Here is a 21,887-nt window from a genome sequence, read left to right on the forward strand (position 1 = left end):
ACTAAAGGATCCAGTTTGTCAGCGGTGGAGTGGTCCCTGCAGAAGGGGGGATACTCTCAACTTCTGCTTCTTTCCTTTTTTTTAGGTCGTCCAGAAAAACACACGTTTCAGAAACATTGTCATGTCAGACTACTGTATTTATTTCCCCCACACATCTGCCAGTGGCATTTCCTCACTATTATAAAAGGATCCTGACTTCATCAGGAGCAGTTTGTGGGTTTTACTGGACACACAAACAGCTGCATGAATGGAAATGGATTCAACATGAGGCACCCACAGGGTTACAGTTATTTATGAACATTTGTTCCAATAAAATTCTCAAATCTGAAGCTGACAATGCATCCTCGTTCATATTTCACCTTAAATAAATGATTCTCCTCCACACATCAAAACCAGTCAGATAAACTCAAAAGTGCGCTGTCCACCGTGTGTGTGACGCAGGACGTAGAGCCCCGCCCCTGGGTTGAAACGCCTGGTTTTTAGTCCTAAAAACCAGGCGTTTCACCCAGGGGTGGGGCTTTATGTCCTAGAGCCCCGCCCCTGGGTGAAACGCCTGTTTTTTAGGACATAGAGCCGGCCCCCTGGGTGAAACGCCTGGTTTTTAGGACGTAGAGCCCCGCCCCCTGGGTGAAACGCCTGGTTTTTAGGACGTAGAGCCCCGCCCCCTGGGTGAAACGCCTGGTTTTTAGGACGTAGAGCCCCGCCCCCTGGGTGAAAGGCCTGGTTTGTAGTGGGTCCTCTGTCTGCACAGCCATCCAAAACATTCTGTTCACTGCCCTGGACTTCCACATGACTGAACTCCAGTGGGCTCTAAGCTCCGCCCACTACTTCCTGAACTTCAGGCAGCTCCTTCATTTCCTGTCTTTCATTATTGGACACACTCATTAATCAAGGTGTGTCTGCTGCTTCTTGTTGTGATACTGATTAATTAGACACACCTGGATTAATGAGTGTGTCCAATAATGAAAGACAGGAAATAAAGGAGCTGCCTTAAGTTCAGGAAGTAGTGGCGGAGCATAGAGTCCTTTGGACTGTAGTGAACATTGTTAATTCCATCGTGGTCTGCAGATGTCAGTAATGGGTCAGTAATGTTTGGTCTGTGGTCTGTAGTTATCGTTCCTCTGACATACTGATAACCCAGTGGAACTGACTTTGCATGTTTGGTCATTTAAACATGTACGTTCTTATGTTTGTCTCCAGGTTAAGTTGGCTCAACTTAAAGTATCTCCACATGTAGTGAGTTACTTCTGTGGTGTTTGTGTAACTGAGCTTCTCCATTCGCCTGCTGGTGCTTCTGTGGACTGAAGCTTCATTCATGGCAGAGGAACTGTGAGCTTAACTCACTACATTTTCCAAGGAGCCTGTCTAACACTGGCTGCCGTGCACCGGAGGACGGATTAGGACGACACGGACTTAATGGGATCAGGTAAGAAGATCAACATGGCCTTTCCCTTCCACTGACTATCACTGGATCTGACACACACACACACACACACACACACACACACACACACACACACACTGTCCTCCAAAGGACAAGACGTCTGCCTGCTTTTCTGTTTGGTTTTAACAGGTTTTTATTCATATATTTCATCATCTACTGCAGGGTTCTAAACTCCTGTTCTTTCAGCTTCCACATTCAGCCTGATTTAATCTGCAGTGGACCAAACCAGTCAAATAAGAACAGAAGAACTGATGAATAATGACAACTACAAATTTATGTCTGTGTTTTAGTGCAAAAAAAACAAAACAATTAACTTATGAAAATACTTCCTTTATAAAACTATCCAAACAAAACAGATGTGAAGAACCTGAACAAACTGAAATTTCTTCAGTAAATCAGTGTACTTTTCTCAGTCTTCTTCCTCCACTTCTCATTAGTCCATGTGCATTCTGGATCAGATCTCCAAAGACACTAAACACTGAGGAACAGGAAGAAAAGAGTTCAAACTGGACTGAATTTAATACAGACATTTCAGGTTGGACACATTGTTCAGGTTAGTCACATTTTATTGGTACAGGAGAGTTTGGAAATGGAAAGAGTTTCACAATTTAATGGGATTTTTTTGCACTAAACAAAGACAAACATTTGAAGTTGTCATTATTTATAGACATAATGTCATATTTTTTCACATCAAACCGAGAAGAAAATATGGAGTTATTCTTTTTTGGTATGGGCTTAATTCAAGATTTTTTTTTTTTGGCTCAATTCAAGAATTTTTTCTGAAGTCAAGATTTTTTGTTTAATTCAAGATTTTTTTTGCTTGATTCAAGATTTTTATTTATTATTTATTTTGCTTAATTCAAGCTCTTTTGTGATTTTTTTGTATTTTTTCATATTCTACATTAAATGCAACTTCTATCAGTTTTGAGTCTGAACTGAATGTGACCCTGAAGTGACCCACATGGACTAAAGAGGTCCTGAAGTGACCCACATGGACTAAAGAGGTCCTGATGGAATACCAGACCACGCATACACACACTGTGTTTACAGAAGGAAATATGGAGGACCAACACCTGGGACCAACACCTTGGACCAACACCTGGGACGTTTGTCATATTTCAATTACGTAAAGGTTGGATAAATGTGAACTGGGTGTTCAGACTGGAGTCACATTGGAAAATATCAGGTCCGTATCAGATTTAGGACCACATATGAAGGTGGTCTGGGTCAGATTTAGGACCACATATGAAGGTGGTCTGGGTCAGATTTAGGACCACATATGAAGGTGGTCTGGGTCAGATTTAGGACCACATATAAAACTGGTCTGGGTCAGATTTAGGACCACATATAAAAGTGGTCTGGGTCAGATTTAGGACCACATATGAAGGTGGTCTGGGTCAGATTTAGGACCACATATAAAAGTGGTCTGGGTCAGATTTAGGACCACATATAAAAGTGGTCTGGGTCAGATTTAGGACCACATATGAAGGTGGTCTGGGTCAGATTAGGACCACATATAAAAGTGGTCTGGGTCAGATTTAGGACCACATATAAAAGTGTCTGGGTCAGATTTAGGACCACATATGAAGGTGGTCTGGGTCAGATTTGGGACCACATATGACTGTTCTGGGTCAGATCAGTGCAGTTTAAAGTGTCTTGAACAGATCAGATCCAGGTCACATATGGACACATTCACCTGCATGTGAACGCAGCCTCACATTCAACCATTTGTGATTGAAGAGTTTAATCAGATTCTAAAATCAACCTGAGTGCACTCTGATACTGATTCTGATTTTGATTCTGATTCTGATTCTGATTCCAATCCTGATACCTTGTTTTTGTTTTTATGTGTGAAAGTTTGTGTCTGTAACTGTTGAATGTACTGCTGCCTGTCTTGGCCAGGACACTCTGGAAAAGACATTTTTAATCTCAATGAGGTTTCCTGGATAAATAAAGGTAAGTAAATTAAAAAAAAAAAATTGATTCCGATTCTGATTCCAATTCTGATTCTGGTTCTGGATCTGATTCTCAGTACAGTTTATTATTATTATTATTATTATTATTATTATTATTATTATTATTATTATTATTATTATATTATTATTATTATTATTATATTTTGTGGGTTTTTTTTTTGTGAATATAAAAAACAAGGAAAAGAAAGTAAAAACCAAAATCATTCTACAGTTTCGCTCCAGTCACTCTTCTGTTCATCCTTTCAAATCCTCAGCTTCATCATGTTTACCTACAGTCACCTGACCTCGTGTGTTTTCAGCTGGACACTGATCCTGGAATCTGGAACATGACGCTGATGCTCGGACATCAGAACTCTGTTTTTTGTTGTTGTTGTCGTTGCTTGTATTGAAGGTGAAGTGGTGTTTGTGTGTGAGTCTTACCTTGACGTACAGTGAGACCTTGTAGTCCTGCTGCTCAGACGTGTTGTTCCTCTGGGGGGGAACGGCGTCTCCGCCCTGCGGTGGGAGATCAGCTTCACCTCCTCCATCATCTCCTCCCTCTGCGGTACGTAGGAGCGTCCGTCCTCCAGCAGCACCACTCGTTTCTTCTTCACCTGCTCGTCCCTCCTCTTGGACGCCGACTCGTCTTTGATCACAGACTTCAGCTCTTTAATCCAGTCGTCCTTTCGCCCCCCCCTCTCACATTCCCACCCTCTTTTTTCACGGGCTCAGTTCTTTCCTCCAGTCCTTCATTTCCGGGACCTTGTCTTCGTCTTCTTGGTCTTTTTTAATCCAGTCGTTATCTTTCTCCTGGGCGCTCTCGTCGCGCCCCAGGACTCCCTCCGAAGCGGCTCGGCGCTGATGTTCCCGTTCTCCATCGCTTCCTTCAACTCTTTGACTTTTCCGTTCATCGACGACTCTACCTCGGTGTTTCTTTTGCCTTTTCTTGCTCATCTTTGACCTCTATCTGCTTCTCGTCCTTCTCTTTTTCCACTTTGACCTTCTCTTCTTCCTGCTCCTTGGCGGTTCTCCATCCTTTTCCTGAGCTTCTTCCTCAGGTGCGGTGACAGCGACAGGACTTTGATCTTCATCTTCTGCACTCCTTTTTCTCTTCTATCTCTTCAACGTCATCATCCAGTACAGTCACAGGCTCTTCCTCTTCCTCCACTTCTGCTTCCTCTGCTGCTTCTCCTTGTGTTTCTTCTTCCACAGAAGCCTTCCCAGATGCTCTTCTTCCAGTTTGTCTCCAGAATTGAGGAGCTCTAAAGGTTGATCTTGAGGATCATCTGAGTCTTTTGTTGAATCCTCTGTTGTGACCTGGTCTAGTTCAGCTTCACCTCTTTCCTCCAGCTCCAAAGCCTCTTCCACCTGGTCCAAATCCAGATCTAAAGGTCTATCTTTTGCATCCTGAGGTCCAGCTCTGGAGGATCGACTGCTACTACTTGACAGTCTCAGTTTTCAGCAAAGCGCTTGGTTCTTTGCGCTCGTCCTGGTCCGTTGGCTCTGTAATATTATCCCTGGTCTCTTCGGCTTCATCCGTCAATGTCGAACATTAACTCCAACCTGTTGTTCTTCCTCTGGTTCTGTCTGGTTGATCCCCTACCGCCTGTAGTTCCTCAATCTTCCTTCTATCGGTGGAACAGGATCTACACAAGACCATCTCCGGTTCCTCTACCTTTGCATCGGGTCTATTTCCACTTTTAAAACATCCACAGAGTGCGTACGCTGTCTTCCACCACCTCCTCAGTTTCGTCAGCTTTGTCTTCTGCGTCGGTGTTGATCTTTTCTTCTGGTGCCGACGTCTCTTCCTGTTTGTCATTTCTTTCCTCCTGGTTCTCAGTGTGAACTGGCTGTTTCGATCCACCTCCACCGTGGCATCGGAAGCTAAAACATCGTGCGTATCAGTTACATCGGTGTCTACTTCCTCTTGGATGTGGACTTCATTGGTCTCTGTTGTTAGAGCGGTTGCGTCTTCCACCAGGTTCTCAACACCTTCTGTTGTTTCACTTGCCACTCGATACAACATGGTCTGGTTTGTCCTGGGTTGACTCCTCCAGTCTAGTCTCAGCATCAGTGTAGAAATAACCTGATCTTCTGACATCGTGTCCTCATTGACTTTTCGTCTCTGGACAGTGTTTCTGACTCTGCTTCGACTTCCTCTTCTTTGTTTTCTTCATTTTCCTCGTTGCTTTCTACCAAACCCTTCATGACTTCTGCTGATATTGAACAAAAACATGGGTTTTCCATTGGTGTCCATTGCCCCTTTTGACTCCTCCCCCTCCTCCTCCCCCTCCCTCCTCCCCCTCCTCCTCCCCCTCCTCCTTGCCTTCCTCTTTTTTCTCTTCTATCTGGTCCACCTTCCTTGTTGTGCTCTCTTCTTCTGTTTCTCCGTTTTCCTCCGATCCATCTTCATCTTTGACTCCATTTGATATTAGCGCTGTTCCATCCTCCATTCACCTCCATTTTCTCCCCCCATCAAAACATCCTCTCCTACTTCCTCTGCCAGTTCCACCTCTTCATCTTCCTCTTCTCCCTCTTCATCTTCTCTTCCTCTCTTGGTATCCATCTCTAAACAAAAGCCTACCAGACTGTGCACACCGGTGCCGTTGGACAGCTTCTGGGTTCGGACAAGAGCCTGACTCTGCCATCGGGGATGTTGTGTTCAGGACAAAGAACGCAAAACACGTCCGAGATCAGCAGCTTTAGAAATGTTCGAGAAAATTATAGGATGGGCAGCACTCAAGAAAGAGTAGAAAGGCCAAAGAAAACTCGTTCAGAGACGAGATGTTCCAGTTTAACAGGTTAGAAGAAATAACCCCAGCACAGTCCCAGGTCCCAGATGAAGCTTACACTGTTCCCAGGTTCATGTCAGGACTCAAATATCGCAGCAGCCTCAGGGGTGGGTAATTCCAGTCGATCTTCAAGTTGTTGGTGAAAGGAAAATCCATGTAAGATTCCCAGAAAGTTACAACAGCCAATGAAAAGAAAAGAGGAAATGAAACAGACTGTGAGATTTGAGCTTCTGTAGGTCTGTTAGTTCGGTCTGTGTTCGTGACGATGGAGCTCTGCTTAGATCCAGTACTTAAGCAGTCAGACATCAATAAATACAGTCTACCTCTCTCCCTCTCTCTCCAGAGGATTAGATGGAGGCTGATCCCCACATGACCAGAAGCTTAAACCCCTTTGCCACCCGTGGGACCGGCACCACATGAGGTGAGGTTCAACACAAGCACACACACAACACACATCACAAATAATACCCATGAGAGTTACTGACAAACTTCTATATATATGTACATATATGGCACATTTTGTGTGTTTGACCCTAAAAGTGTGGGTTTAGTTACAAACCTTTCAACTTCCACCCATGTTTATTAAAGAATTCTACATGTCTTTACTGTAAAATCAAGGCTGGCACTCACACTGTAAAAAAAAATCTATAATTTTACAGAATTTTTACCGTTTTTCACAGATTTTCCCTGTATTTTTCGGATACAGGAAAATATCAATGAAATGACAAAAACAGACTGTGATTTTACATGTCAAATGGAAAATAACACAAAAAACTGTAACTGTAAATAACCATAAAATTTCACTTTTTTAAAAGAATTTTTTTTCTTTTTTCACAGAAAAATACAGTTAAAATACATTTGCAAATATATCATAATTTCACAAATATTTCTGTGTTATTTATGAGATTAAACTGTTAATTTAAAGTTTAATACTGTAAAAAATATTAAAACCAGATGAAATTACTGACAATTAACGGTAACAGAAGTATTAGTTCTGTCAGTTGAACCAGACTTGTTTGTTAATTGACAAATATCTTGTGTAATTACAGGAGGTTTCACAACAAAAATGTTGAATAAATGTATTTTTGTGAATGTATAACATGTATAAGCACTGATAAACTGTCCAAATACAGTTTTTATCAGTGGATTGGACAGCTGAGTCTCACTGAAAATTATTTATATATATTTATAGGGAATTGGATTGTTTTAATACATGAAAATACTTTTTATTAAACATTAAAAAGTTAAAAAAAAAAAAAAAATCTCATGTAAAGTTAGGGCAAAAAATTGTATTTGAATTATGGAAAATGACTGTATTTTTATGAGATGGTTATTTTGTTATTTAACAGTATTTTTTCAGCACCCCAACTGCTGGAATATTACAGTTTTTTTTTTACTGGATTTTTTTACAGTGTATATGTGCATTATATGGCACATTTTGTGTGTTTGACCCTAAAAGTGTGGGTTAAGTTACAAACCTTTCAACTTCCACCCATGTTTATTAAAGAATTCTACATGTCTTTGCTGTAAAATGAGAGCTGTCACTCACAAACACATTCATTCCTTACATTTTCACCATCTCTCTTTTTTCCCAGTGTTTGATACTGATGTCAGAATCAAAATATTTTAATTATGTGAAACTTTTGCTTCATTAATCTCTATATGATTTTTTTTCCCCATAATCAAATATACAGTAAGAGTTGTGTAACACCTTTATGACCTGTAATATGTGGATACTGCCAGAGGAGGGCGAAATCTAAACTGTAAATGAGATGGTGACATGATGTAAAGCACAGGTGACAAACATGCGTCCCGGGGGCCAAATCCAGCCCACCAAAGGATCCAATCTGGCCCGTAGGATGGATTTGTCAAATACAAAAATTACACTGAAGACATTAACAATCGAGGATGTCAAATTCATTTTAATTCAGATTCCACATACAGACCAGTTAAAGCTCAAGTGGATCAGAACCAGTAAAAAACAATCATATTAAACCTATAAACAATGAAAACAGCAAATTTTATCTTTGTTTTAGTGTAAAAAAGTAAAATTACATAAAAATGTTTATACTAAAAAAAACGTTATTTTACAAAAAATGTGAAAAACCTGAAATGTCTTAAATGTAATCTTACCAATATTCTGCCTGTTATTAAATGTTTCATGCCTTTGTAATTGTAATGTAAGTTGTAATGCACATGTGTAAATGATAAACTGATAATCTGAGGCAGAATATTGTTAAAACTGGAGTTGCTTTTCTTAAGATGTTTCCAGTTGTTCATGTTATTCAGATTTTTGTAGATGTAAACATTATCATAGTTTAATTTTACTTTTTTCACTGTTATTATTTTACTGGTCCGGCCCACTTGAGATCATATCGGGCTGAATGTGGAACTGAATTAAAATGAGTTCGACACCCCTGATGTAAACGGTCAAACTTACACAGCATTTTTTTTTAATATTAGTACAGTAGATGAAAATTGGTGCCAGCGTCTCCTCCTCAGTCATTATGTTACTGCTTCTATGAATATTCCGTATTATTTAATGTTAAAAAATACACCTTGTTACTACTGACATCTGACATATTTTGTCAGAGGAGGTATTTTTTAATCACATAAATCTATATTTCATGGTTCAGTTTGTAAAAAAAAAAAAAAAATTAAAAATCATCTACGTTCTCTAATCGTCCATAATTGCGTTTTTTGTATCAATTACATTTTGAACTATCGGTAATTGTGTAAAATTCATTTTACTCCTGTTTATATTGTCTATATTTTTAGTATAAGGAATAGAATTAAAAGAAAAATAGCAGAAATAAAAATCATTAAAATACAAAAAGGCAAAACCGGAAATAGACATCAGCTGCGGTCTCATTGACGTCACTTCCTTTATCCTCTGCGACCAGCTAACAACTGACTCGAGAGGCTTATTTATTGTAAAAATATTAAAATACCTTGTTACTATTCAAGACAGCGTTTCCTACCTGAGGATACGCTTGTTTGTAATTAAAAGACTGAAGGTATCGACGGAATATTCCGCATTTTCGCTTGTTTGGGAGCATTCTTTAGTTTGTGTGCTAGCTAGCATAAAGCTTAGTGTAAGCTAATATAATCAGGAGCAGGAGGACAGCTTTACTACTTTAGGCTGACAGAAAGGAAATAACCCAGCAGCTGGACTCCAGATCATCATGATCTAACGCCTAAAACTTCACTGGTACGTATCTTACATGTTCATAAGTCCGTCAGCTCGTTAGCTTGTCCATCCTTACAGACGGGATGGGCGTTAGCCAGTGAAAAATCACTTCAGTTTGCTTTTGTTGGATTCATTTCAGATTCGTAGCGAATGAAAACAATTAAAAAACATAAAACATGGGAGATAAAAACTGTAGCAATTTGATACAAGAAGTTGAAAAGCAGTAATGTGTAGGTTAGTGTTTTGTATTTTTCTTAGCTTGGATGTCTACACAGCAGCTGGTTTTAATACTGATGCTTTTTATGACTCATCTAAATGACGCATAAAATTGTACATTAGATAACTAAGAAAAACCTCATGCAGGTAAGGCTGTAAAATAGAGCTGAAACGATTAATCAATTAGGTGCTTGAAGCGAATGCAAAAATTCACCATTCGATTAATCAACTCGAATTGATTGAAGGGAAATATTCTATTGCAGTTTTCCTGAATTAAGCTTCTTTGTGCGTCACAATAAGCGTCCATGTGAAACACAACTGTGGAACCAATGTTTAACAGCAGAAAAATGAAGGAAACAAAGCTTTGATTCAGGAGAAGTGTGGTTGAATGATTTTTTTTTTTTTTTTGGAACACTTTGAGTCGATTAATCATTTCAGCTCGACTGTAAAATAGGACCAAATACATCATATACCTATTTATACATATCTGTAGGACTGATATGATCCTATGGATGTGGATCAAAGTTGGAATTTGATTTGATAATTAATTGAATGTTGTCTATTCTATTAACATTTTGCCATCTTTGTAAGACAAGCCTGAAAATAGTAGGGATGTAACCATATGAACATTTCATATCACGGTTATTGTGACCAAAATCATTATGTTAAAATTGTACTTACTTCTCTTAAGACATTTCAGGTCATCCACATTTTTTGGGAAATTATACTTTTTTTTTCGTGTAAATACATGAAAATATTTACATTTACAAAGAGAAAAATTTGGAGTTGTCATTATTTCTATGTTATTATGATAGTATTTTACTGAATCCTGCCCACTTGAGATTGAATTAGTCAGTATTAGGGATGGAACGATTACTGGTATAACAATAAATGGCGGTAAAATCACAGACGGTTAGTATTAGCGTTTAAATTCTAATTCTCATGATAACTGTGTTTGATTACCGCACTTTTAGGGGAAAAAAACCCTATGTAAAGATCTGCTTTTATGTCAAATATTTGAGTATAGTTTTAATTAATTACAATTTCAATTTTCTATACCTAATATTTGGAACCAGTATTCACTTTTAAAGTCTTTGAAAAGGTTCATTAAACATCTGTGTGTTATTTATGCAATAAATTATATACATTTTTTAAATTGGATTTTATATTTTGTTTTTGTGTTTTCTGTCCTTTTGTGTTTTTTAGTAGGTTAAAGTGAAAAAATAATAGACAGATGATATAGATGAAGTTGTGCTGAAAAAACAGATCCAAACATGGGTATAGTAAACATTTGTTTCTATAGTATATAAAGGCCAAATCAAAAGGACTGAAAAACAGACAGAATAGACTCAGACCACTAAGGGTTAATTTGGAATGTTTCTGACACAGAAGGAACATTGGGACTATAATTTTATTTTATTTAATTTCTTTAAATACAACTTGATTAAATTCTTTCAGTGTGTGTATTCATACTTTTTGAACATTTTGAGCACAATTTCAACAATACCGCGATAATAATGATAACCGTGATCATTTTGGTCACAGTTACTGTGATATGAAATTTTCATATGGTTCCATCCCTAGTCTGAATGTGGAACCTGAACTAAAAGGCTTGTTCATATCTTAGTGTAATTTTTGCATTTCATAAATTCATCCCCAGGGCCGGACTGGACTCTTTGGTGGGCCGGATTTGGCCCCCGGGACACATGTTTGACACCTGTGCTGTAGACCATCCATGATATACACACAAAACTAAATATTAATCCACCTTAATGAACATTTTAACGCTGATATTTCTTCATACGCTCGTTTGTGCTCTTTGTCTTCCCAGGAATACGTGTAGATAATCGTAAATCGGTCGTGATGCAGCAGTCGGAGAATGGCAGCGCAGAGGAGGCCACGGTCGACGTCCAGTTTACAGATTTACCCAACGCCCTCATCGCCTGTAAAGTGCCAGAAGAACTGTTCAACGAAGGCAGTCTGAAGGTAAGGCTAAGGCGAGGACACAGCCGCTGGTACGTCATTAACACAGGTACAGGTACGGGTGGAAAATACTGGAATTTCAATGTTGTGTTTTCAAGGTCTGGGGAAGTGCTCGGATTTGAGTTTAAATGCTTGAAAGTGCTGGTAATTATAACTGTGTGATGTAACTTATGGGCGTGGTCAAGGGCGTCACAGATGGACCGCCCACTACATTTTCATTCATAACTGTTGAACCGGACCAGTTTCAGACAAATATTCCACAGAATTGTAAAAGGTCGAAATGCATCTGAAACAGACTCAAAGGGCAGCATTTAGTTTAGAATACTTTTAAATGAAAAATATCAAAAAATACTGCATCACAGATGGACAAAAAAATAATGTTAATTAAGCAAAAAAAAAAAATCTTGAATTAAGCAAAAAATCTTGAATTAACTAAAAAAATCTTGAATTAAGCAAAAAATCTTGAATTATGAAAAAAAAAATCTTGAATTAAACCAAAAAGTCTTTAATTAAGCAAAAAATAAATAAATTAAGCAAAACAAATCTTGAATTAAGCAAAAAAAAATTACTGAATTAAGCAAAAAACAACAACCTTGAATTATGCAAAAAAGACACTGAATCATGCCAAAAAATTAATTTCCAAAAAAATCTTGAATTAAGCAAAAAATCTTGAATTAAGCAAACAAAATTTGAATTAAACAAAAAATCTTAAATTAAGCAAACTAAATCTTGAATTAAATGTAAAAAATCTTGAATTAAGCTAAAAAAAAAAAAAAAAAAATCTTGACTTAAGCAAAAAAAAAAAAACTTGAATTAAGCCCCCAGAAAAAAAAAAGATAGTGGATAATTTTTTGGGCTGTTCTCCTTTTTTTTTTATAGCGGATAATTTTTTGGACTGTTCTCCTTTTTTTCTTATAGTGGATAATTTTTTGGGCTTTTCTCCTTTTTTTCTTATAGTGGATAATTTTTTGGGCTTTTCTCCTTTTTTTTCTTATAGTGGATAATTTTTTGGGCTTTTCTCCTTTTTTTCTTATAGTGGATAATTTTTTGGGCTTTTCTCCTTTTTTTCTTATAGTGGATTTTTTTGGGCTTTTCTCCTTTTTTTCTTATAGTGGATATTTTTGGTGCTCTAATTTTTTTTCTTATTGTGCATAAGTTTTTGGGCTGTTGCACCTCTGGGCCACCGTACTTATGGCAAGAGTTTTGAAGAATGGAATGTTATGTAGGGAGTTAGGAATTTGGGTTATGTAGGGAAAAAAAAGACAGGCATACAGTTTTAATAGTTTATTTAAGCACTTGGTAACAAATTTATACATTTTCATGCATATTTATGACTAGATATCAAAGGATACATATTAGCTGTAGACAGTGATTCATTAAGCACATTTAATGCACATTTAATGCACATTTAATGCTCAGTAAAGTCTGTGTAAGTTGGTGCTTTGAGCTCCTGACCACTAGATGGAGCTAGTAGGTGAAGTATAGTAGTGATAATGTCTGAGGAGGGCATACGTCTGCGCTCCTGTTGGTGCTTTGTCATTGTGGTTTATATGGACGTCCTAAAAATGGGAAACCTGCATCAGTGGTCATTGTATCCCAGTGGATGAGACCCATGTGACATCAGACACAGGGACGCGTCCAATCAGATTCCACCCGCTGTGTTATGTAAGCGCTCCTGCTCCTGTGGACCGCATCTATTTCAGGTGTTCTTTTAGAACAGTAATAACCAGCTGAAATAATAGACAAACTCCAACAATCTTGACTTTTTATCACAACAAAACACATCGTTATCCTCATGTCCTAACTGTCTAACTCAGACCACTATGTGGACAAAAGTATGTGGACATGTTGAATCCAGGTTGTGTGTTTTCTAACAGGGGTCTGGATCCAAAACAATAAGGACTAATGTCAGAACAGAGTTTAATAGTATGGGATAGATATCATATTGATTATCATATTGATGTTTCTGTGTCAGATCCTCATGAACAGGACATCTCGACAGCTAGAGACATGATGTGTCCACATATTTATGTCCATAGAGTTTAGAAACATCAATATTTCCTTAAGTTTTAAGTGATATGTGACGAAAGTCAATGGTTAGATGTAGAAGCAAATTAATTATTTACAGTCAGAGCAGGAAAAATATATGGTAGAAATTTAGAGGAAGAACATTAAAATCATAGTCCATGGATAAAAACAAAAAACAATCAATGTTAAGATTAAAGCTGCATGGGGCGGGACCTCACGCTCTGCCCGGGTTCCCCCTCCCACGCTGCCACCCTTACTGGTCACGCCTCCCTCCACCCATTCTTTTTTTTGGCGGTTTTATGGTTTTTTTTTCACATTTATAATAAGGCTTTTATTTTGAAAAACCCTACTCTCTCTGTGTTTGTGTGTGTTTGTGTGTGTGTGTGTGTGTGTGTGTGTGTGTGACACAGAGAGAGAGAGAATCAGTTATAATCAGTAGTAATAGATGGAGTAGTAGTAATTGCAGTGTAGTAGTAAAAGCAGTAGTAGTAGTAATAGATGTAGTAGTAGTAGTAGTATTAGCAGTAGTAGTAGTCTCACACACACACACACACACACACACACACACACACACACACAGTTGCTATGGACTCTACATGTTTTTATATGCACATTTTAACACAGTTTAACTGTACTATAAAGAATCAATTATCAAGTAACTATGCATTGTTTCAGTACATGAAGGTGTTATTTAAAAAAATAAACAATATAAATGTTCTTCTTAATGTAACTTTGAAAAATTGTCAAAGACTTTCCTACAAAAAGTGTGCATGTGATTTAACGTATACTGGCCAAATTTAAAAAGCCCTTCAGTGGCTGCAGTGGATGATAATCCACCAGGGGGCAGAAAACACATACCAGGTCACAGTCGACAGGTTGTTAAGGAAAGTATTGATCTTATTGATAAGACAGAGGTCTGAGAACCGGTGTAGCACATATGATACAGATGGTTTTAAGGGTTTAAACAGTATTCCTGTGCCAGGCCTACGTATGTCAGATGGCTGACTGGTACAAAAAGTCCAAATATGAGTCAACAGACGGTTCTTTTGAACCAGTGAGTTCCACACGGAACAGCGCTTAAAAAAGAACACAAGACCTTTCAAGGACTAATTTAGTACATGTCTCAGTGGTGACAAACGCAGTCATTCACTGTTGGAGCCCTGAATATAATAAAGTCTAAGATCTGAGTCACAGAGAAGTGAAACTGGAGCATTCCACAACAAAAGAACGGATCAGACAGAGCACAGTGTGTGGACTGAGTCACTACAGGACTGTAGAGGAGGAAACTGACACATGGAATCTGACTGGAGTCCAAAAGGGGCACATGTTAACCCTTAAGGGGCACAGATTAACCCTTTACCCCTTTAAGGGTCACATATGAACCCTTTAACCCATTTAAGGGTCACAGATTAACCCTTTAACCCTTTAAGGGTCACATATGAAACCCTTTAATCACATTTAAGGGTCACAGATTAACCCTTTAACCCTTTAAGGGTCACATCTGAACCCTTTACCCTTTAAGGGTCACAGATTAACCCTTTACCCCTTTTAAGGGGTCACGATTAACCTTAAAGTTCACATATTAACCCTTTAAGGGTCACAGATTAAACCCTTTAAAGTTCACATATTAACCCTTTAACACCCTTTAAGGGTCACAGATTAACCCTTTAACCCTTTAAGTTCACAGATTAACCCTTTAACCCTTTAAGGGTCCACAGATTTAACCCCTTTAAACCCTTTAAAGTTCACAGATTAACCGTTAAGGTTCACAGATTAACCCTTTAACCCCTAATTCCAGGTAAAGGTTCACATATTAATCTTATATACTGTTTTCTAGCGCTTCCTCCCACGTTTCCATGCACAGTATCAGGGTGGGACTTCCTCTGATCGGCTCTAATAACATGATGAACATATTCCACGTGAACAGGTGAATGTACCAGATAATAAAGCGGTGCCTAAATGAGCGTCTCATCCTCACATGACACTCGTCCAGTCCACTCATTCTCTGCTCTGGTACACTCATCCACACTCAATCTCAGCCCAACAACTGTATTCTGAGAACCATGACGCCTTCAGTGGACATATTTCACCATAACCAATACATCATCTGACCCACAATTCCTGCAGCGACCCAGTGGAAAAGCAGCGGGATCAGAACAGAATCCAGCCGTGGTGTCTTTTTTTTTTTTTCTCCAGGTGCCCTTTGGCCTCCTGCTCCTCGCTTGTTTTTCCTTTCCATCAGCGTCAGCAGCTCAATCACATGACTGATGATCAGGTTGAATTCTACTCCTCTATAGCAGGCCACCAGTATACGCCTGTGTTTATGAGGCAGGCGCTGTCCTCTGCTGCCATATGAACCACAAACACATTCTCCTTAATGATATATAAAGAACATTCTGGAGGCTAATTGATGTCCCCAGTTATTTCCACTGAGCCTGTTTTTCCACCTTTAACTTCAGTCTTACACAAACCACTGTTCCCTGCAGACGCACCCACTATAACTGCACTGGAATAACTAACATTTCAGTGTTCTTTACCAGTTACATGAGTAAGCACTTAAAATACAGAGAAGATGTTCGACAATATTTTGTGTCAACCAAAATTTTATGGTTATTCACAGTTAGTTTTTTTCGTGTTATTTCCATTTTGACATGTAAAATCAGTCTGTTTTGTCATTTCAATTGATATTTTCTGTATCTTGAAAAATACAGGAAAAATCTGTAAAATAACGGTGAAATTCTGTTAAATTACAGATTTTTTTTTTCCAGTGTGTAGAAATATACCAAACCCCTTCAAACACATACATGTAGAGACACATATATACACTTACATATATATATATATATATATATATATATATATATATATATATGTACACATATGCATATATGCTAAGTTCACATACGCTTCAATAAATAAATAAGGGGAAAAGACAATAAAAATCAATAAAGTAAAAATAATCAATATAACAAAGCAAAATGTACACAGATATTTGAGTTCCACAGATATGTTGGTAGCTTCCATACCTTCTACAAAGCTGATTAATGGCTGCCAACTGGCATAACATTTCCTGATGGAGCCCCTAATACAGTGGTTCTAACCTGGGTTCGATCGAACCCAGGTTAAGAACCATGCCTAATAGTATATCTAGCTACATTAACTGTTTAGTGTTGTTGCACAGTGAGTTGTTTGTCCAGTAAATCAAAGATTATCACAGGGAAAATTGAAAATGTGACGTGTCTTTAGAAGATCAGCCCTACTTTACAGGAACTGAAGCAAAACCTGTTTTCCAAATTGTTGTGCTTTAAATCAGTGAAATGGTTTTTCAAACTCAAACTGGAGCAGAAAGCTGCCAAATAAAAACTTGAATAAAGCAGCGTGGAAAGAAGAGTTTTAGGTCAGGGAAAACTCTGATGTGGGTCTGGAAAGTCCTGCAGATCTTTCCAACAGGACACGCCCGGAAGACGAGAACGGAGCGTTGATTTAAAAGTCACATGTGAGTGTGTGCCGTCGGCGTTCAGATCCACAGATAAGAGTTTTTAATACGACTCGTCTGGAGCAGGTTAGAAAGGATGGGAGGAAAAATGAACGGATGAACGGATAACAAAGAATGATGTTCAGTTTTTCCAAGACAGCCACCCCTGATAAAAACTGTGAGAGGACACAGCAGACAAACAGGTTCTGAGGCCAGTTGGAAAATGTGAGCAAGGTTCAGTTTGGTTGGATGTGCAGATCTGACTCAGACTAGGAGGACTGGCACAGGGAGGAACGCTCACAGGTAGAGCTGGAAAAGGGTCTGGTCCTCAGGTGTGGTTTTCTGCTCAGATAAGCGTCATTGACTTGTGCAGCTTCAAGCCTGTGGGCTGAAACTGGAGACTGTGGTCTGATGGAGCACAGAGCAGCTCCACTTAGAGGGTTTAGAGCTGGGATTATGGAAGGACTGGAAAACACCTAGAGCTGGAGTCTGACTGTTTGGGTTCAAGACATGGACACACACCATGTGTTTATTCCATACAGTAGGAACTAAGAGGGTGTCAACATACTGCCCCTGGACCAAAAACTGACCCACAAAAGAGTCCAGTCCTGCACATGGGATGAATACGCAAAGGTGCCAAGATTATGACGAAAAACTAATGAAATGTCCAAAACTAGAACTAGAAAAGCACTCAAAGAGCACAGACCCCACCCAAGACAGGTCTGCCCCCCCAATCACCACCAAAATGTAATCATTTCTTCCTTGTGGCCAGTTTCAACATTTCTAGAACTTTTCATGAAAATTCGTTCATAACTTTGTGAGTTATCTTGCTAACAAACAAACAAACACCCAAAGCAAAGTGATCACAAGTCCTTCCTCTACCAAGGAGGTTGTTTTTGCCAGCGTTGGTTTGTCTGTCTGACTGTGTGCAAGATAACTTAAAAAGGTTGATGGGATTTTCATGAAAATTTCAGGAAAATGTTGATACTGGCACAAGGAAGAAATTGATTACATTTCGGTGGTGATCGGGGGGGGGGCACTGATCTGCCTTGGCGGAGGTCTGCGCTCTCCGAGTGCTTTCCTAGTTTAATTTTAGACTCTTGACTACAACGACTACTTTGTTTTCCTGGCATTTTGAACTTCTGACTTTCGTTTTTTTTCTGTATTGAATTGGAACTGATCGTAAACGTGTGAAAGTGATTTCGTCTGGAAGAACAGAAAAGAAAATCTATCAATTGAAACTCTTTAAGGTGCACCCAAATTAAGAACTTATGAACAGTTGTTTTTCCGGAATAAAAGGACATAATAATATAACTGGCTGAGCAAACCGTTATTTGTATTTATTGTAAATTTTTTTGTCGGTACATGGTACCACTTTACTTGCGACTCATGTCTCCTGGTTTCATTGCGTTCTGTGCATCAGTTTAATCATTCCTTTTGCACTAGCTGATCCTGGAAGTCTTCTGAAACCTCTTAACATTCATTGAATAAACTAGCCTATAGCAAAGCCAACCTGCGAATGCTAATCATCAAATCTTAATTATGTAGCACTTTCTACAAATACTAACTGTCGGGAATTTTACCCCGGTTACCGTTTTAACTGGTAATCATTACATCCTAGAAACATCATATTTCACTATAGTTTACTGGAGAAAAGAAAGAAAAGGAACGCCTGAATTCAACGTGTCCACATTAGGGATGTAAACAATTAATCAACTAATGATTACTTGTCTATAAGAATTTACTTGATTAAATTATTAATTGGTCAGTAATTGCCCTTGTCTACCTGTCCACACCTGTCTGAAGGCTGACGGTTTGTCCGCGCTGCGACAACCACAGCTGGGATCGGCGGTCATGGAACCGGATCATGGGTAGATGAGGTTAGAATGTCTGTGTGGACATGGAGGAGGAGCCAAACACAGACCGACCGTCTGTTTGTGGGTGGAGCCAAACACAGATCGGTCCGTCTGTTTGTGGGTGGAGCCAAACACAGACCGACACGTCTGTTTGTGGGTGGAAGCCAAACACAGACCGGTCCGTCTGTTTGTGGGTGGAGCCAAACACAGACCGGTCCGTCTGTTTGTGGGTGGAGCCAAACACAGACCGACCGTCTGTTTGTGGGTGGAGCCAAACACAGACCGACCATACTGTTTGTGGGTGGAGCCAAACACAGACGGTCCGTCTGTTTGTGGGAGCGGTGCACCCCCGAATAAATACGCGCACGGTATCGGAGTGTTTTCCTGGAGGTTGGTCTAGTCCATGGTCAGTGAGACAGAAGTTAAACCTCCTCCAGACTCCTGATCCAGGACACAGGGGTGGAATGCATTTGTGAAGCTTCAGGAGGAAAAGAGAAATGAGTGAAAAGTTTCACTTTCACTTCTGCGGGGGGGGGGGCACAGACTGCACCATACCCCCATAGTATTAGAAGTAGGACAGGAAGTGACGCACGCACACGCACAGTTACCAACCAACACGCACACATCCGCCGGCCGTACTGCGTGGCATGCGAGTACACACCCCCCCCCCCGATGAAACACACGTGCGTGCACCCCCCCATTCCACACCGCCACAATCAACAGATGATTCCACAGGAAACACTGACTGTATCCAATGGTTCAATAAATCAGTCATTCAGGAATATGACATGTTTTTTTTCATTAAGTGTATACACTATGTTTAGCTTTTATTCTTTTAGACCGTATTGAAAAAAGAAATGCAGGTTCTCAGGAAAATCGCCACTTATCAATTAATGGTTAATTGATAGATAAGGACAACCAAATAACGATTAATGAATTAATCAATAATTTGCATCCCTAGTCCACATACTTTTGTCTACATAGTCTTACCTGTAGCTTTCACCTTGTTGTCAGTGTTGTGTGTCGTGTGTTTTAACCTTTATTAACTGCTTGGTTGTGTGTTTTGTGCACACCTGTCTGTGTGTGTGTGCATGTGTGTGTATGTGTGTGTCTGTGTGTGTGTGTTGTGGTGTGTGTGTGTTGTACATGTCTCGCCTTGCCTATCTGTCCAGTGAGGGAATGGAAAAATGGGAAGATGAAACAAAAACATAGGGATGGAAAAAATGCAGGGCTGAGCATGCACCACAGACACACACACAACAGACACACACACACAGACACACCACACACACACTGACACACACAAAGACATACCGGCACAGCGGGGTAAGGCTGAGGTCTGGAGATGATTAGCACCTACACACACATACTCACACGCTAATGTTTAACGTCAACAAACAACAACTTACACTACAGCGTCGACTTCCCCACTCTTTACACCGTTTTATTTTCCGCACACGCATTTTCCATCCGACACACACGACAACGACGCCATTAATCATTTCACCGTGCGAACACACCTGTGTTACAGAAGCATGGACTGTATGTGGTGGCACCGGCCAGATGACACCACCAACACACAACTGAGACTCACTCTGCTGTTAACATATACATATATACAGTTAACCTTCTGCTGTTAACATATACATATATACAGTTAACCTTCTGCTGTTAACATATACATATATACAGTTAACCTTCTGCTGTTAACATATACATATATACAGTTAACCCTCTGCTGTTAACATATACATATATACAGTTAACCTTCTGCTGTTAACATATACATATATACAGTTAACCTTCTGCTGTTAACATATACATATATACAGTTAACCTTCTGCTGTTAACATATACATATATACAGTTAACCCTCTGCTGTTAACATATACATATATACAGTTAACCCTCTCCTGTTAACATATACATATATACAGTTAATCCTCTGCTGTTAACATATACATATATACAGTTAACCTTCTGCTGTTAACATATACATATATACAGTTAACCCTCTGCTGTTAACATATACATATATACAGTTAACCTTCTGCTGTTAACATATACATATATACAGTTAACCCTCTGCTGTTAACATATACATATATACAGTTAATCCTCTGCTGTTAACATATACATATATACAGTTAACCTTCTGCTGTTAACATATACATATATACAGTTAACCCTCTGCTGTTAACATATACATATATACAGTTAACCCTCTGCTGTTAACATATACATACATACAGTTAACCCTCTGCTGTTAACATATACATATATACAGTTAACCTTCTGCTGTTAACATATACATACATACAGTTAACCCTCTGCTGTTAACATATACATACATACAGTTAACCCTCTGCTGTTAACATATACATACATACAGTTAATCCTCTGCTGTTAACATATACATACATACAGTTAACCCTCTGCTGTTAACATATACATACATACAGTTAACCTTCTGCTGTTAACATATACATATATACAGTTAACCTTCTGCTGTTAACATATACATACATACAGTTAACCCTCTGCTGTTAACATATACATATATACAGTTAACCCTCTGCTGTTAACATATACATATATACAGTTAATCCTCTGCTGTTAACATATACATATATACAGTTAACCCTCTGCTGTTAACATATACATATATACAGTTAACCTTCTGCTGTTAACATATACATATATACAGTTAACCCTCTGCTGTTAACATATACATATATACAGTTAACCTTCTGCTGTTAACATATACATATATACAGTTAACCTTCTGCTGTTAACATATACATATATACAGTTAACCCTCTGCTGTTAACATATACATATATACAGTTAATCCTCTGCTGTTAACATATACATATATACAGTTAACCCTCTGCTGTTACATATACATATATACAGTTAACCTTCTGCTGTTAACATATACATACATA

General features: G+C 38.8%; 1 protein-coding gene and 1 pseudogene across 1 annotated transcript in view; one reads left to right on the forward strand and one right to left on the reverse strand.

Annotated features, from left to right (window-relative positions):
• LOC115416339 (chloride intracellular channel protein 4) overlaps nucleotides 1-4,065 on the reverse strand; it is a 16,042-nt gene extending 11,977 nt beyond the window's left edge. Inside the window, exon 1 of the mRNA XM_030130088.1 lies at nucleotides 3,841-4,065. The gene's annotated coding sequence lies outside the window, so the exon portion shown is untranslated. The remainder of the gene's footprint in view (nucleotides 1-3,840) is intronic.
• A 5,156-nt stretch (nucleotides 4,066-9,221) lies between these two features.
• The window catches only part of LOC115416335 (calcipressin-1-like), a 28,286-nt pseudogene continuing 15,620 nt past the window's right edge, over nucleotides 9,222-21,887 (forward strand).

Source organism: Sphaeramia orbicularis, unplaced genomic scaffold (assembly GCF_902148855.1).
Source record: "Sphaeramia orbicularis unplaced genomic scaffold, fSphaOr1.1, whole genome shotgun sequence".
NCBI classification, from domain to species: Eukaryota; Metazoa; Chordata; class Actinopteri; order Kurtiformes; family Apogonidae; genus Sphaeramia; species Sphaeramia orbicularis.